This window comes from Panthera tigris, chromosome D3 (assembly GCF_018350195.1).
Source record: "Panthera tigris isolate Pti1 chromosome D3, P.tigris_Pti1_mat1.1, whole genome shotgun sequence".
Classification (NCBI taxonomy): domain Eukaryota; kingdom Metazoa; phylum Chordata; class Mammalia; order Carnivora; family Felidae; genus Panthera; species Panthera tigris.
This window is the reverse complement of record NC_056671.1, coordinates 29307821-29323856: the sequence shown is the minus strand read 5'-3', so window position 1 is coordinate 29323856 and position 16036 is coordinate 29307821.

The window sequence follows — 16036 nt, the reverse complement described above, 5'->3', positions numbered from 1 at the left end:
CCCCGGCCTGGTGCCGCGTCGCCATGGAAACGGGCGCGAGCGGGCGAGGGGGGCGGGGCGTGCGGCGGGGCGTCGTCTGTGATGCCCGAGAGACCACGCTGCTGGTGGGGGTGGGGCCTGCGTCAAGTTTGCCTGAGCTCGTACACCCTGACTTTGAAAGGCATCCTCTGAATTAAGGTCAGATAATCGTCCGCCTTTACAGTAGGTCTTACTGTCCAATTTTCTATGCTTGTTTATTTTAATAGTTCGCTTCTGGAATAGATGATATGGATTACATATTCAAAAATCCAAAGGTAGAGGACTTTCTGCTTTATGAAATGTGGACAGAATATATGAAACAGCCACCTGGAAACAACGAGAAGAACAAAAAGCAAAGTGGACGAAGGCAGCTCTTGAAAGAAGAGCTGCTTGGGGCGCCTGGGTGGTTCAGTTGGTTAAGTACCCAACTCTTGAGTCTGAGTCTGGCTCAAGTCACAACTGCGAGATGGAGACCCGTGTCAAGTTCTGCGCTCTCGAGAGCAAGGAGCCTGATTGGGTCCCTCTCTCTCCCTGTCTGTCTCTCTCTCTCTCCCTCTCTCCTCTCTCTCTGCTCCTCCTCCGCTTGCATGCTCTCTTTCTCTCAAAATAAATAAATACAACTATTTTTAAAAAGAAGAGCTGCTTTTTCCCTGAGCTCTCTCTTCTGGTCAGCCAGACCTCAAACAGGAAGCCGCAGTCCTATTGGCCGCAGAAGGCAGAGGATGGAGTTTGGGAAGGACACTGCAGCTGGAAACTGAGGGGGCAACACAGTGAAGTTTGGAGCCTCTGCAGGTGAGGAGTTGAAAGCAATAAACTTCAAATATGTGGCTGGCCTGAACTGCCCACAGAATTCCAGGGATTCCAGGGAAAGAGAAAGAGCTGGAAGGCCAAAAGCTGAGAAGAGATTCATTTGCTGCTAGCTCCAGGGGAGACAGAATTTGGAGTCTGACAGAGGAGCTTGGTAAACGCCTCAGTTTTTCTTTTAAACCCCAAAAGGATCACACCTTGGTAATAAAGACTATGTTCTAGAAATAAGAGATTTGCCTTAGAACTAAGGGCAAAATCAGAAAATACCCACCCTCATAAAACTTAAAAGCCCAGCCTCCGCAAGGTTTTGGTGATGTTCCAATAACTCAACCCCCTGGAGAACAAAACTCAACACTCTTCAGAGAATTATAACAGAACCCAGAGTCTCTGTGTCCTGTCATCCATGATGTCTGATATACAATAAAAAATACCGGACATGCCAAGAAACAGACAAATGTGACTGAGTCACGAGAAAAAAAATCCAGATTCAGTCAATGGAAATAGATCTGCAAATAATACTAGATAAGAAAAGTTACAGGAAAGTATTTTATAATGAATATGATTAAAACCTACAGAAAAAGATGGCTATAGTGAGTGGAATCATAGAAAACATTTTAAATGATTGATAAAGCGTTAAAAATGAAAGGAAATCCTACAACTACAAATGTACCTGGATTTCTGGTTTCCTGGTCCAGCCTTGGCAATCATCACTGCCATCCGCACAAAAGAGAAAGTCGCTGACAAGCTGAAAAATCAATGAACTCTTCTTAGATCCATCAGAGAACGGAGATCACAGGACAAACGGCTGCCCCCACATTGGAGAGACAGAGAATCACAACCCACTGGAGCATCAATCTCTGTCTGAACCACTACCAGGGGAGGAAAAGCTAAACTGTAATTGATGAATTGCTGGTGTGGCCAGTGTAGACAAGGGTTAAAGAGTTCAGGGGGCAGAGGTCCAATCTTAAGGGGCCCCGCACCTTTGTGAGTTTAACCTCCAGGAGCCCTACCAGATTCTCATGAGGAAGAAAGATGGAAAAATCCCCTTGTGGTCCCAACAGGAAGAGGGTGAGGCAGCCATTTTGAAGTATTGCCCAGAGCTTTCTGTTTCAGGGATTTCCCTCAAAACAAACTAAGACAGCCCCAAATGCCAAACCGGCTGGGATTTTAATAGAGCCTGACAGACCTGGAGGAAAAGAAATACCTAACTCTAGCCGCTTCTAGCCTTCCCCTCTCTCCACATCTTTCCACCACATCAGTGGGGGCCTGTGTAAAAATGGGATACAAGCGAAAGAATTGCCCATCTCAGAACTAATTTAAGAAGTGTCTAGGGGCATCTGTGTGGCTAAGTTGGTTAAGCATCTGACTCTTGATCTCAGCTTAGGTCTTGATCTCAGGTTCACGAGTTCAAGCCCTACATTGGGTCCCATGCTGGGCATGAAGTCTACTTTAAAAATAATAATAATAATAATAATAATAATAATAATAATAAGTTTCTAGGAAAACCCAAAGATAACAAGGAAGACAAATTGAGGGCACCGGAGGAATATTTTGCCTCTGACACCTATGGCTGCAACAAGCAATAAACGTGGACTAAACCCTGGCAAGATAAACAAAATCTCATGCTATAGGCCTGTTTACCTCAGTTTCTTCTACACAACACATCATATCGAAATTTCAACAAAAAATTACAAGGCATACTATGAGGTGCCTGGGTGGCTCAGCCAGTCAAGTGCCCAACTTCGGCTCAAGCCATGATCTCACAGTCCATGAGTTCAAGCCCCACACTGGGCTCTCTGCTGTCAGCGCAGAGCCTCCTTTGGATCCTCTATCTCCCTCTCTCTCTCTCTCTCTGCCCCTCCCCAGCTGGCTCGCTCTCTCTCAAAATTAATATACCTAAAAAAAATTACAAGATATACTAAAAGACAAAAAAAAAAAAAAAAAAAAAAAAACCCACATAGTCTGAAGGGACAGAACAAGCATCAGAGCTAGACTTGGATCTGGAGAGATGTTGGAATTATTGAATTGAAATTTTTATTTTTTCACATTTTATTTTATTTTATTTTTTATTTTAAAGAGAGAAAGAGAGTGCAAGCAGGGGAGAGGGGCAGAAGGAGAAAGAGAGGATCTTAAGCAGGCTCCATGCTTAGCGAGGAGCCTGACACGGGGCTTGATCCCATGACCTGAGCTGTAATCAACAGTCAGACTTCAACTGACTGAGCCACCCAGGCGCCCCATCAGGTTGGGAATTTTAAACAACTATGATGACTATGCTAATGGCTCTAATGGAAAAAGTGGACAATATGAAAGAATTGATGGATAATGTAAGCAAAGAGATGTAAACTCTAAGAAGGTAAAGGAAATGTGTGAAATCAAGAACGCTGTAACACAAGTGAAGAATGCCTTTGATGGGCTTATCAGCCGACTGGGCAAGGCCAAGGCAAGAATCAATGAGCTTGAAGTTATGTCAAGAGAAACTTCCAAAACTGAAATAGGAAGAGAAGGATGAATGAAAATGACAGAACAGAATATCCACAAATCCCGTGACTGTTTCAAAAGGTGTAACATATGTAGAGTGAGAAGACCGGAAGGAGAAGAGAGAAAGGAACAAAAAATATTTACAGCAATAACGACTGATAATTTCAAAAATTAACGAAAGACAACAAATCACAGATCCAGGAAGCTCAGGGAACACCAGGCAGGAGAAACACGCACAAAAAATCTCCTCCTGGGCATATCACATTCTCATTGGAGAAAATTAAAGACAAAGAGAAAATCTGGAAAGAAACCAGAGGAGGAAAAAAGAAAAAGAGCTTTCATAGTAAGAAGTAAAGATAGAATCACATCGGATTTCTCCTCAGAAACCACGCAAGCAAGAGAGTGAAGAGAGATATTCATGTTGAAAGAAAAAAGCCACAAACTTAGAGTACTGTATCTAGCTACATTTTCCTTCAAAAGTAAAGAAGAAATAATAAAGACCTTCTCAGACAAACAAAAATTGAGGAACTTCGTTGCCAGTAGCCCTGCTTTGTGAGAAATGTTAAAAGAAATTCTTCAGAAAGAAGAAAAATGACATAGGTCAGACACTAAGATCTACATTAAGAAAAGAGCATTAGAGAAGGAATAAATGACGGTAAAAAAAAATTGCTGTTTCATATTCTTAAAACTTAAAAAAATTGTGGGGCTCGAACTCACAACCCCAAGATAAAGAGTCACATGCTCCACCGACTGAATCAGCCAGGCACCCCTTCTTTTTCATATTCTTGTTTTTAAGTTTATTTATCTATTTTGAGAGAGAGGGAGAGAAAAGTGCAGGAGGGGCAGAGAGAGGGGGAGAGAGAGAATCCCAAGCAGGTTCTGCACTGTCAGCGCAGAGCCCCATGTGGGGCTCAAACTCACAAACCGTGAGATCATGACCTGAGCCAAAATCCAGAGTTGGATGTTTAACCGACTAAGCCACCCAGGCGCCCCATCATATTCTTAATTAATCTTACAGATAACAGTTTGTTTAAAATAACCATAGCAAAAAATAATAATCATCATAGCAACAATGCATTTGGTAATTATAGTTTATCAATAAGTGAATGACAGCAATGCTATCAGAGATGGGAGGGAGAAATCAGAAATATTCTAAGGTGAGGTGCTATGGTGTTATTCTAAAGAGAACTTGGATTCACTGTAAGTGTATACTCAAGGGCAAACACTTAAAATAATTTTAAATCAAAAGTATAATTGATATGCTAAGAGAAGAGAGAAATGGGATAATATAAAAGGTTCAGTTAAAGGGGTGCCTGGCTGGCTCAGTCAGAAGAGCATGCAACTCCTAATCTTGTTGGGATCGGGAGCTCAAGCCCCACGTAGAGATTACTGAAAAATAAACAAACTTAAAAAAAAAAAAAGTCTGAGTTAAAGCCAGACAAGGTGGGAAAAGAGTGGAAGACAAAAAGAGAAACAAAGAGCAATAAATAGAAAACAGTAACAGGGGCGCCTGGGTGGCTCAGTCGGTTAAGCGGCCGACTTCAGCTCAGGTCATGATCTCACAGTCTGAGTTCGAGCCCCGCGTCGGGCTCTGTGCTGACAGCTCAGAGCCTGGAGCCTGCTTCAGATTCTGTGTCTCCCTCTCTCTCTGCCCCTCCCCTGCTCATGCTCTCAAAAATGAATAAATGTAAAAAAAAAAAAAAATGGTGTCAGGAACCTGAGAAAAATCACTTCTTACTGAAGCAACATCACAGTTGACTGTTTAACATTACAGTTTTTTGACAAGGCAAAAGGAAAAGTCACTGTGGAATAGAGTTTTCATTCTCTGGCAAAGGAAATATGTACATTCTTCAGAAACAAATTTCTTTGGGACCCATATGGAGGGATTGAGCATTTTGGTGGCTTGGATACGAAACATTGAATAGAATGGATGATGTTTTCTAGAATACTTTCCCATAGTGCCTGGGTGGCTCAGTCGGTTAAGTGTCTGATGACTCTTGATCTCAGTCCAGGTCATGATCTTGCAGTTAGTGAGTTTGAGCCCCACATGGGGCTCCGTGCTGATGGAGTGGAGCCTACTTGGGATTCTGTCTCTCCTTCTCTCTGCCCCTCCCCCACTGGTGCCTGCGTGCTCTCTCTCTCAAAATAAACATGAAAAAATGTCAAAAGAATAGGAAAAGAATACTTTCCTTAAGAGACAGGCAAGTCAGATGGATATTCATTTTATCATTTTTCCTTTTAAGTGTATATATTCCTTTAATAAAATTAAGAGATAATGAAGATCTTTTAAAATCTACTGTTACAGAAAGATTTCAGTCTTCGCTGCCACTATTCACAACGCCCCAGACATGAATACTACATATTGGGGCTCTTTTTTCTAGTAGTTACCTCCATAGCTTTCGGTGATGTGCTTTTGCTACGATTTTTTGAAGTTTATTTATTTTGAGAGAGAGAGAGAGACAGAGAGAATCCTAAGCAGGCTCTATGCTGTCAGCACAGAGCCCAATGTGGGGCTCGATCTCAGGAACTGTGAGATCATGACCTGAGCTGAAATCAAGAGTCAGCCACTTAACCGACTGAGCCACCCAGGCACCTTTACTATTTCTTGATTTACCAAAATGAGCCACACCCACCGGCTTCCTTTCCTGTTCTAACGAGTGAGGGTTTAACTCACTTCTATCACCAGTCCCACATTCTAATACAGTCCCATTATTATTCTTAGCTCCTCTCTTATTTATATTTGTAATCTTACATCTTTAGTTTTGGTTTTACCTCATTTTACAGCAAGCGAAGTGTGGCCGTGGGCTCGCGAAACCATGATGTTGTCAGTGCCTCTGTCTGGAACTCACCGGTCCTACTGTATTTCCCATCACCCTGAAGGACGGCGGGATGGACTTTTGAAGATTTGCTTCTGGTGTCAGCTGGGTGAAATCACTTGGTGGAGCTAGCGGTAATGTCCCGGGAGATGCGGGATGTGCTTTGAAGCAGCCACTAATGTGTAGTGAAGTTTCTTTCCCCGAGGCAAAGATATCCAAAGACTTCAGGAATCAAGGGGTAGAAGTGGGAGGAGCTTGTTTCACTGTTACTGTTCTAATGACCTACCAGTAAAGTTTCAACTTCCCACCCCCACAGCTTTGGGTTCTGCTGGCTTAGAGGTCTTGCTTGGTTGCCACAGGTGGCAAGGGACACGCTGGTTCCACTGAACAGGAAGCTGAGACTGCCACCTGGTGACTTTGTCAGGCAAAAAGGGGGTTGCTGTACTGGTTGGGTGGCTGGGCTTGATTATCAAGCGTGAATCGGTTTGCTACTCCAGAATGGGGGCAAGGAGGAACACCTGCAACCCAGGAGATTCTCTTGGTAATCTTACCTAGGGCTCCCACATTCTGTGGTAAAAATGACGGAAAACTATAGCAACCTAAAACAGGCAGGACTAAGGGGCGACTGGGTGGCTCAGTCGGTTAAGCGTCCGATCCTTGGTTTTGGCTCAGGTCATGATCTTTCGGTTCAGGGGTTCTAGTCCCTCATTGGGCTCTGCGCTGGGAGCCTGCACACTCTCGCGCGCGCGCAAAATAAATAAGCCTGCTAGGAATTTACCCAAGGGATACGGGAGTGCTGATGCATAGGGGCACTCGTACCCCAATGTTTATAGCCGCACTTTCAACAATACCCAAATTACGGAAAGAGCCCAAATGTCCATCAACTGACAAATGGATAAAGAAGATGTGGTTTATATATACAATGGAATACTACTTGGCAATGAGAAAGAATGAAATCTGGCCATTTGTAGCAACATGGATGTGACTGGAGAGTGTTATGCTAACTGAAATAAGTCATACAGAGAAACACAGATACCGTATGTTTTCACTCATATGTGGATCCTGAGAAACTTAACAGAAGACAGTGGGGAGGGGAAGGGGGAAAAAAAGGTTGCAGAGAGGGAAGGAGGCAAACCATAAGAGACTTAAAAACTGCGAACAGGGGCGCCTGGGTGGCTCAGTCGGTTAAGCGGCTGACTTCGGCTCAGGTCATGATCTCACAGTCCGTGAGTTCGAGCCCCGCGTCGGGCTCTGTGCTGACAGCTCAGAGCCTGGAGCCCGTTTCAGATTCTGTGTCTCCCTCTCTCTCTGCCCCTCCCCTGTTCATGCTCTGTCTCTCTCTGTCTCAAAGATAAATAAACGTTAATTAAAAAAAAAAACAAAACTGCGAACAGCGGCGCCTGGGTGGCTCAGTCAGTTAAGTGTCAGACTTGGGCTCAGGTCATGATCTCGTGGTTCGTGAGTTCGAGCCCCACGTCGGGCTCTGTGCTGACAGCTCGGAGCCCGAAGCCTGCTTCGGATTCTGTGTCTCCGTCTCTCTCTGCCCGTCCCCCACTTGTGCATTGTCTCTCTATCAAAAATAAATACAATGTAAAAAAAAATTTAAAAACAACAACAACAAACTGAGGGTTGATGGGGGTGGAGGAGAGGGGAAAGTGGGTGATGGGCATTGAGGAGGGCACCTGTTGGGATGAGCACTGGGTGTTGTGTGGAAACCAATTTGACAATAAATTATATATTTAAAAAAAGTATATTTCAGAAAACACTGAATTTATAAAAACAAATAAATAATAAAACAGGCAGAACCATTTAAAGCACAAAAACTTCCAGAATAAAGGGGCACCTGGGTGGCTCAGTGGGTTGAGCATCTAACTTCGGTTCAGGTCATGTTCTTGTGGCTCGTGAGTTCAAGCCCCACATCGGGCTCTCAGGCTCTCAGGCTCTCGGGCTCTCTGCTGTCAGTGCAGAGTCACTTTGGATCCTCTGTCCTCCTTTCGCTGCCCCTCCCCCGCTGAGCGCATGTGCGCTTTCTCCCACGCTCTCTCTCCCCAAAATAAATAAACATTAAAAAAATTTTTTTCAAGGATAAAGATCTAGGTCACCCCACCAGATTACCCGCCCCCCCCCCCCAATATGACTGGCTGAGGTGCTTGCTGGGGACAAAGAGAAAGGGTGGTGGAAGAACACTCATCTTGTCATGTGACCAATCACAGCCGCGAGCACAGTTGTGGCCAAAGATGTCCTGTGTCTTACTTTGATATGGACTTTTGTACCTCATACTTATCTTTTTCTCCTCTCTCATTCTCATGCTACCAGGAAGTATTAATGTATAAATCATGGCTATTTCTGTAACTCAATATTAGGCTACAGGATAGTAGAATCCGAATCAGGAAACAAAGGCACATTTATTCAGAGATGGACAAGGGGGAACTTTGGGTTTCTTCTTTCGGTTCGGCTGTCGGAAGGATAGCTGAATCATACAATGTGAAAGCATGGTGCTCCGAATACCTTTACTTGGAAGTTAAATGTTGAAAAGGAGGTGTTTGGATGCAAAGCTGAGCTGACCAAGGGGTAGATTGTGCTGCGCTGGTTGTGGTTAACCCGGCGCCAGCACCATTCATTTTTAAGGCTGAGAACTCTATTTTCCAGAATCCCCTTTCCCTTAGGGTTTTGGGATAGAGCCAGCCAGAGAGAGAAAGTTGTAGGAGGTTTGGAAGATGGAGGTGAATCAGTCACAGTCAAGTATGTGGGTAAACAAGAGATCCACACTGGCTTCCTGGAGCACTACCCCTTTCATCACTGAATTCTGAGATGGTCTGTGGAAGCTTCTTGGAGAATCTTGAGACCCACCCACCTTGGTGCTTCAGGCTGAGGTCTTTAGCATGAGCTTCTTCGCTCTTGCAGATAGCTTCCATTACCTCTGTTCTTTTGGCTCTTCCCACACTCACGGAAGTCCCTGATTCTTTTTTTTTTTTTTAAGTTTATTTACTTATTGAGAGAGAGAGAGAGGGAGGGAGGGAGAGAATCCCAAGCAGGCTCCGTGCTGACACTGCAATGCAGGGCTTGATCCCATGAACCACGAGATCATGACCTGAGCTGAAATTAAGAGTCGGATGCTCAGCCAACCGAGTCACCCAGGTGCCCCTGATTGTAACAATTTTTTACACAACTTTTTTAGTTTTTAAGTAATCTCCACACCTAATATGGGGCTCAAATCCATGACCCCAAGATCAAGAGTCAAACACTCTTTCAGCTGAGCCACCCAGGTACCCCTACAATGTAATTTTAGAACTTTTTTGTTCTTTTAAAAGAAACCCTGTACCCATTAATGGTCACTCCTCACTGCCTCTCTTGGCCCCAGTCCTAAGCAACCAGTAATCTACTTTCTGTCTCCATAGGTCTGCCTGTTCTGGACATTTCGTAGCAATAGAATTCACAATATGTGATCTTTTGCAAATGGCTTCTTTCACTTAATATAATGTTCTCAAGATTTACTCTTGGGCACCTGGCTGGCTCAGTCGGTAGAACATGTGACTCTTGATCTCGAGTTTGTGAGTTCAAGCCCCATTCTGGGCATAGAGTTTCCTAAATAAACAAGCAACCCAGTAAATAAATAGCTTTTAAAAAGATTTACTCATATTGTAAATATGAGTAATTGTAATTTACTCATATTGTAAATACTTCGTTCCTTTTTATGGCCAAATAGTATTCCATTGCATGGACATACAGCATTTGGTTTATCCCTTCATCACGTGGTGGACATTTGGGTTATTTCTACTTTGGGGCTATTGTAAATAATGCTGCCACGAACATTTGTGTATCTGTTTTTGTGTGGGCCTATGTTTTCAAAATTAAAAAATATTTTGTACTGAAAAACGATACTTTCCAAATGAAAAGACAATCTACAGAATGGGAGAAAATATTTCCAAGTCACATATTTGATAAAGTGCTTACATCTAGAATATGCAAAGAGTTCTTACAATTCAATGATAAAAAAGTTAATAATCCAAATTAAAAATGGGTGAAGGCCAGGGCACCTTGGTGGCTCAGTCGGTTAGGCATCCGACTTTGGCTCAGGTCATGATCTCGCAGCTTGTGAGTTCAAGCCCTGCATCAGGCTGTCTGCTATCAACACAGAGACTTCTTGGAATTCTCTTTCCCCCTCTCTCTGCCCCTCCTCCTCTCATGCTCTCTCTCTCTCAAAAATAAACATTTTTAAAAAATAAAAATGGATGAATGGATAAAGAAGTTGTGGTTTATATACACGATGGAATACTGCTTGGCAATGAGAAAGAATGAAATATGGCCATTTGTAGCAACGTGGATGGAACTGGAGAGTGTGATGCTAAGTGAAATAAGCCATACAGAGAAAGACAGATACCATATGTTTTCACTCTTATGCGGATCCTGAGAAACTTAACAGAAGACCAGGGGGGAGTGGCAGGGGGAAGCAGAAGTTACAGAGAGAGAAGGAGGCAGACCATAATAGACTCTTAAATACTGAGAAGAAACTGAGGGTTGATGGGGGCTGGGAGGGAGGGGAAAGGGGGTGATGGGCATTGAGGAGGGCACCTGTCGGGATGAGCACTGGGTGTTGTATGGAAACCAATCTGACAATAAATTTCATGTTCAAAAAATAATAAAAAAAAACAAAAAATAATAAAAATAAAAATGGGTGAAGGAGTTCAACAGACATTTCTCCAAAGAAGATACACAAATGACCAATAAGCACAAGAAAAGATACTCAGCACCTGTTAGTAATCAGGGAAACGCAAACCAAAACCACAATAAGATACCGTTTCACAGTCACCAGGATGGCTGTCGCCAAAAAGACAAACACTACTAAGAGTTCATGATATGAGGCAGAGCTGGAACCCTCACAGGTTGCTGGTGAGAATGTAAAATGTTGCAACAGTGTTTGGCAATTCCTCAAAAAGTAAAGAGAAGGCTCAGCAATTCTGCTCCTAGGTACATAACCCAAGAGAATTGAAAATATAGGTTCCAGGGGAGCCTGGGAAGCTCAGTTAAGGGTCCAGCTCTTGATTTTGGCTCAGGTCATGATCTCACAGTCCGTGGGTTCGAGTCCCACATTGGGCTCTGTGCTGACAGTGCAGAGCCTGCTTGGGATTCTCTCTCTCCTTCTCTCTGCCCCTCCCCCTGACTCTCTCTCTCTCACACACACAAAATAAACAAACATTAAAAAAAGAAATAAATGGGGCACCTAGGTGGCCCCGTCAATTACGCGTTTTACTTTGACTCAGGTCATGTGGTTCGTGGGTTCAAGCCCCACATCGGGCTCTCTGCTGTCAGCATGGAGCCCGCTTCGGATCCTCTGTCCCCTTCTCTCTGCCTGCCCTCCCCCCCCCCCCGCTCTCTCTCTCTCAACAATAAATAAAAAACATAGTTCCATACAAAATGGATACATAAATGTTCATGGCAGCATTATTCACAATAAATAGCCCCAAAGGAGAAATAACCCAAGTGTCCACCAAGTGGTGAATGGATAAATAAAATGTAGTATATCCACACAATGGAATATTATTTGGCCATAAAACGGAACGAAGCACTCATATACACCACGATATGAGTAAATCCACTCTCCCTATTTTTTCTTTTGGCATTTGTACTTTGGGTGTCATACCTAAAACACTATTAACTAATGCAAAGTTATAAAGATTATTCCTCTGTTTTCTCCTAACAGGTTTTGTTTTTGTTTTTGTTTTTTTTTTTTTTTTTGAGAGAGGGTACAAGCGAGTGAGGGACAAAGAGAGAGGGAGAGAGAGAATCCCACGAGGAACAGAGAAAGAGAGAGAGAAGCAGGGCTCACCCAAAGCGGGGCTCAAACTGACGACCTAAGAGATCATGACCTGAGCCACAGTCCGATCGATGTTTAACTGACTGAGCCACCCAGGCGCCGCTCTCCTCTTTTATACTTTCAGCTCCTCTATCTGGGTCTTTGATCCTCTCTCTGGCTCTAAGTTTTTGGACAGGACCCTTCCAGTGCAGTGATCGTGTTTTTCCCCCAGTGATTTTTGTTCAACCTTAGGCTGAAAAGCCCCTTCCCTGACCTCGATCCTTTCTACTCATGTACAAATTAACTTATCCAAGGCATTCATATTGTGATTCCTGAGGTGTTAGGGGCTGGATGTGTATATAATAGGTACAGTATTTGTCAAACAATCGTATTTATTGGGCAGCTGCTGTGTGCTTGCACGATGCCAGAGCTAGAAAGGTGAGTAAAATATGATAGTTGTCCTCAAGGAGCAAACACACAAGCTGGAGATTCATGCAGAAGTATTTATTTATTCAGTACTTTGTTTTATTTTAAGTAGGCTCCATGTCCAATGTGGGACTTGAACTCAGGACCCTGAGATTAAGAATCACATGCTCAGGGCGCCTGGGTGGCTCAGTCGGTTAAGGACCTGACTTCGGCTCAGGTCATGATCTCGTGGTCCGTGAGTTCAAGCCCCACATCGGGCTCCGTGCTGACAGCTCAGAGCCTGGAGCCTGCTTTGGATTCTGTGTCTCCCTCTCTCTCTGCCCCTCCCCCGCTTACACTCTGTCTCTCTCTCAAAAATAAACAAACATAAAAAAAAAAAAAAAGTCATGTGCTCTACCGACTGAGCCAGCCAGGAGCCTCTGTTCAGCACCTTGAAGTGCCCGGCACCAAGCAAATAAGACATCCCTCTTTACTTTTATTTGCTGAATGGTGGCAATGAGTGCACAGGAGGGCACTAAATCCAGTCCAGGAGGAGGGGAAGTGGAGGAGGCAAGGTCTCTTAGAGGAAGCGATGACTGGCGGTCTTCCAGGATGGGTGGCAGTCGGCTGCTGAGGAAGGAAGGAGGCTAAGCCGACCTTCAGAGACGTGGCCCGAGGAGCAGAATGTACACTTCCTCAGTGGGCACCAAGCTGTGCGTGGGGAAAACAGCGCTCCTTCCACCCAGAGAGGGAGGGTGGAGGAAGCAAGTTCCGGGCCGTCTGAAGCCATCCCAGGCAGAAGGCTCGCTTCACCCACTTTACTGCATTGCCTAGAACACAGACCCTTAAATAATAAGACGTCAGATGCACAAACTCAGAGCCTCCCGGATGGTGTTCTGTACAGCAGAAGATGCAGACGTTCATTGTGGGAAGTCCACCGTTCTCCAGATGGTTTGGGGAGCTTTTCACCTGAGCATCACAAGAAATAAATTGAGTGCATGCCGGGAAATGCCATGTCTGCTGCACTCAGGCTGTGGGGGTGCTGTGTGGCAGGTCCTATAGGTCCAATTCTCCCTGAAGCGGCTGCTCTCCAGAAGCTGAACACAGCTAAAGGCAGGCTAAGGGAGGTGGCTGCAGATGTATAATGGTGCGGAGACCCAAAAGGGACGGTGAAAGCAGTTGAACGGTTGACAACTTCACCTTCCCCTACCGCCTGGTGCGGTAAGCGCTTGGCGCCCCCAAGGGCCCACCTTACTCTATGGCTGGAAGGCATTTGCTCCCTTCTCTGGCTTCTTTGCATTTTTCTGACCTCTTGGGGCAGCGGTGACTCACATGGATGTTAAAGTCAGTGGCTGTTCTCACAGCTGGAATATTGGTTGAGAGGGAGTAGGACTTCTTGATGGGGAGAGGAGAGGTTGGGAAACAATTTGATCTATTTCGGTCCGTAGATGTTTGAGAAACTTATGCTAGGAATTCTGGTTTGCAGAGTCAAAAAAAAAAAAAAAAAAAGCTAGCGAAGTTTTTAAAGTGAAAGCTACCCGAGTCACGTATCATCTGAGGACTGCTCATGCAGAAGGTCTGATCTACTCTTCGACATCAGAGGGGAAGTACAGGTTCCTCCCAATTCCAGAGCCTCTGTCCTACGTCACCTATACCGAGCAATCAGAGCCTGAGTGAGCCACCTGGGGTCAGCGGTGGGGCCGGGTGAAGCCTCGGTGTCTGATGGATTTGGTCTTGAAAGGCAGTGGGGGGGCGCCTGGGTGGCGCAGTCGGTTAAGCGTCCGACTTCAGCCAGGTCACGATCTCGCGGTCTGTGAGTTCGAGCCCCGCGTCGGGCTCTGGGCTGATGGCTCGGAGCCCGGAGCCTGTTTCCGATTCTGTGTCTCCCTCTCTCTCTGCCCCTCCCCCGTTCATGCTCTGTCTCTCTCTGTCCCAAAAATAAAAAAAAAAAAAAAAAAAAAAAAACAACAAAAAAAACAAAAAAAACGTTGAAAGGCAGTGGGGCCAGCATGGGCTCCTGGGAACAATGTCACCTGAGGGGTTGGCAAGTCTGAGGCGCGGGAGGCAGAGCAGAGCCTCCAGAGATCGTGCACCTGTGCTTCCTGTGCTGAATGCCACCAGAAGGGGTCGTGAGCTCTGAGGTGTCTGGATTTGGCCCTTTGGCAGCATTTGGGGTGGTGGTGGCTGGTGGCGGAGGCGTGAGGAATTGGAGGGCCAGGCCAGTTAGCAGGATGGGAAGCTCCAGGAGGCGGGAATGAATGGGCGGCGGGAAGCCCGTCTGAGCCCGAGCCAGGCCCTGCAGCCTCTGCCCTTGGATGTCACCTACCCTTCCAGTGTGCTGTGGACAGAACTGCTGCGGGCACTGCCCACCCGCGGTCCCCATTCCCCCAACTGTGACTCCAGGGCTCCTCCGCCTGTACCTCTGCCTCTGCTCTCGTCCCACGGCCCTTTCTCAACGCTGCAGCTCAGAGCTCTTTGCAAAGTAGCTCGGGGTCACAGTGAGGGTAAGGTCCCGTTGCCCTCACCTGGAGCAGCAGCCACGCCGGACCCCACTCTGCTCCCGCTCCTGAGGCGGGAGCCACCGAACGCTGTGGGCTGTCTGACCACGTGCCGCTGCTCCCCCAGACCCCGACCGTTGGAACCATTCCCTTCCTTGACCTCACTGTTCGTTATGACTTCCGGACTCTGCATCTACTAAGTCCCAGGGAAACGGAGGGTCCTGTCTGTTCTCTCTGGGGAACACAGCGCCCACCCGGCACAGCGCAGGGTATACACAGCAGGTGGCTGTTTTACAGCTCATGGGTGAACGGGTGGAGTGTCTTGTTTTCGCATTTTAGGGTGTTGGAGAATGTTTTCAGGTGAAAAAAGGGCACAAGAGAAATGTGGATGAGGAAAGCCATGGGAAAGTGAAGGGTCACGGGGACACCCATCCTTGTGGGCAGGGTGGACACCGTCAGGGGGAGCTATGAGGGAGGTGTGCCGGGGAAACGGCGCCACTGAGATCTGACCCCACACCATCATCTCCGTGTGTTCGTATCGCTTTCCTTGACTGAATGAGTCTGGGAAAAAAAGTCACTCACTCATCTGTTCACGTCCAACTTGTAGAAATACGATCTTACTTCCATCGAGTTTGACAAAAGTAACAATCCTGCCCAGGGACAGGAGGACATTAACACTCACGCCTGGCCAAGCACCCCAGAGGCACTCATGTGGGGCCGGAAGGTGCACGGTTCGGTTCCCAGCTGCACACACAACCCTCGGAGCTTCCGGGAGTCACAGGAAATTTGACTCACATCCTGGGGTTGCCAGCTTTTTGTATTAAGGCCACCCCTGGCGTGCTGAGTAGAAGGCAAAATTCTCCCAGCATAGGGGCCTCTGCGTGGCTCAGTTAAGTGACCCACTCTTGATTTTGGCTCAGGTCATGATCTCGTGGTTCGTGGGTTCGAGCCCCACGTGGGGCTCTGTGCTGACAGCGTGGAGCCTGTTTGGGATTCTACTAAGTAAAAACTTAAAAAAAAATTCTCCCAGCTTAGATACAGTTCAGGGCCCATGCTGGCTGAGGCCAACTCTGGGCCTGGTTCCCGGAGCTCTCGGAGGCCTGCCCTCTCCCATCATGGCCACTTAGGGGTTTATGGCTCCCTTGGTCTGTTGCTGCCGTAAACAAACCCACCGTCCCCCTGGGAAGGACAATGGTGCCCTCAGTGGTCTCTGCCAACCC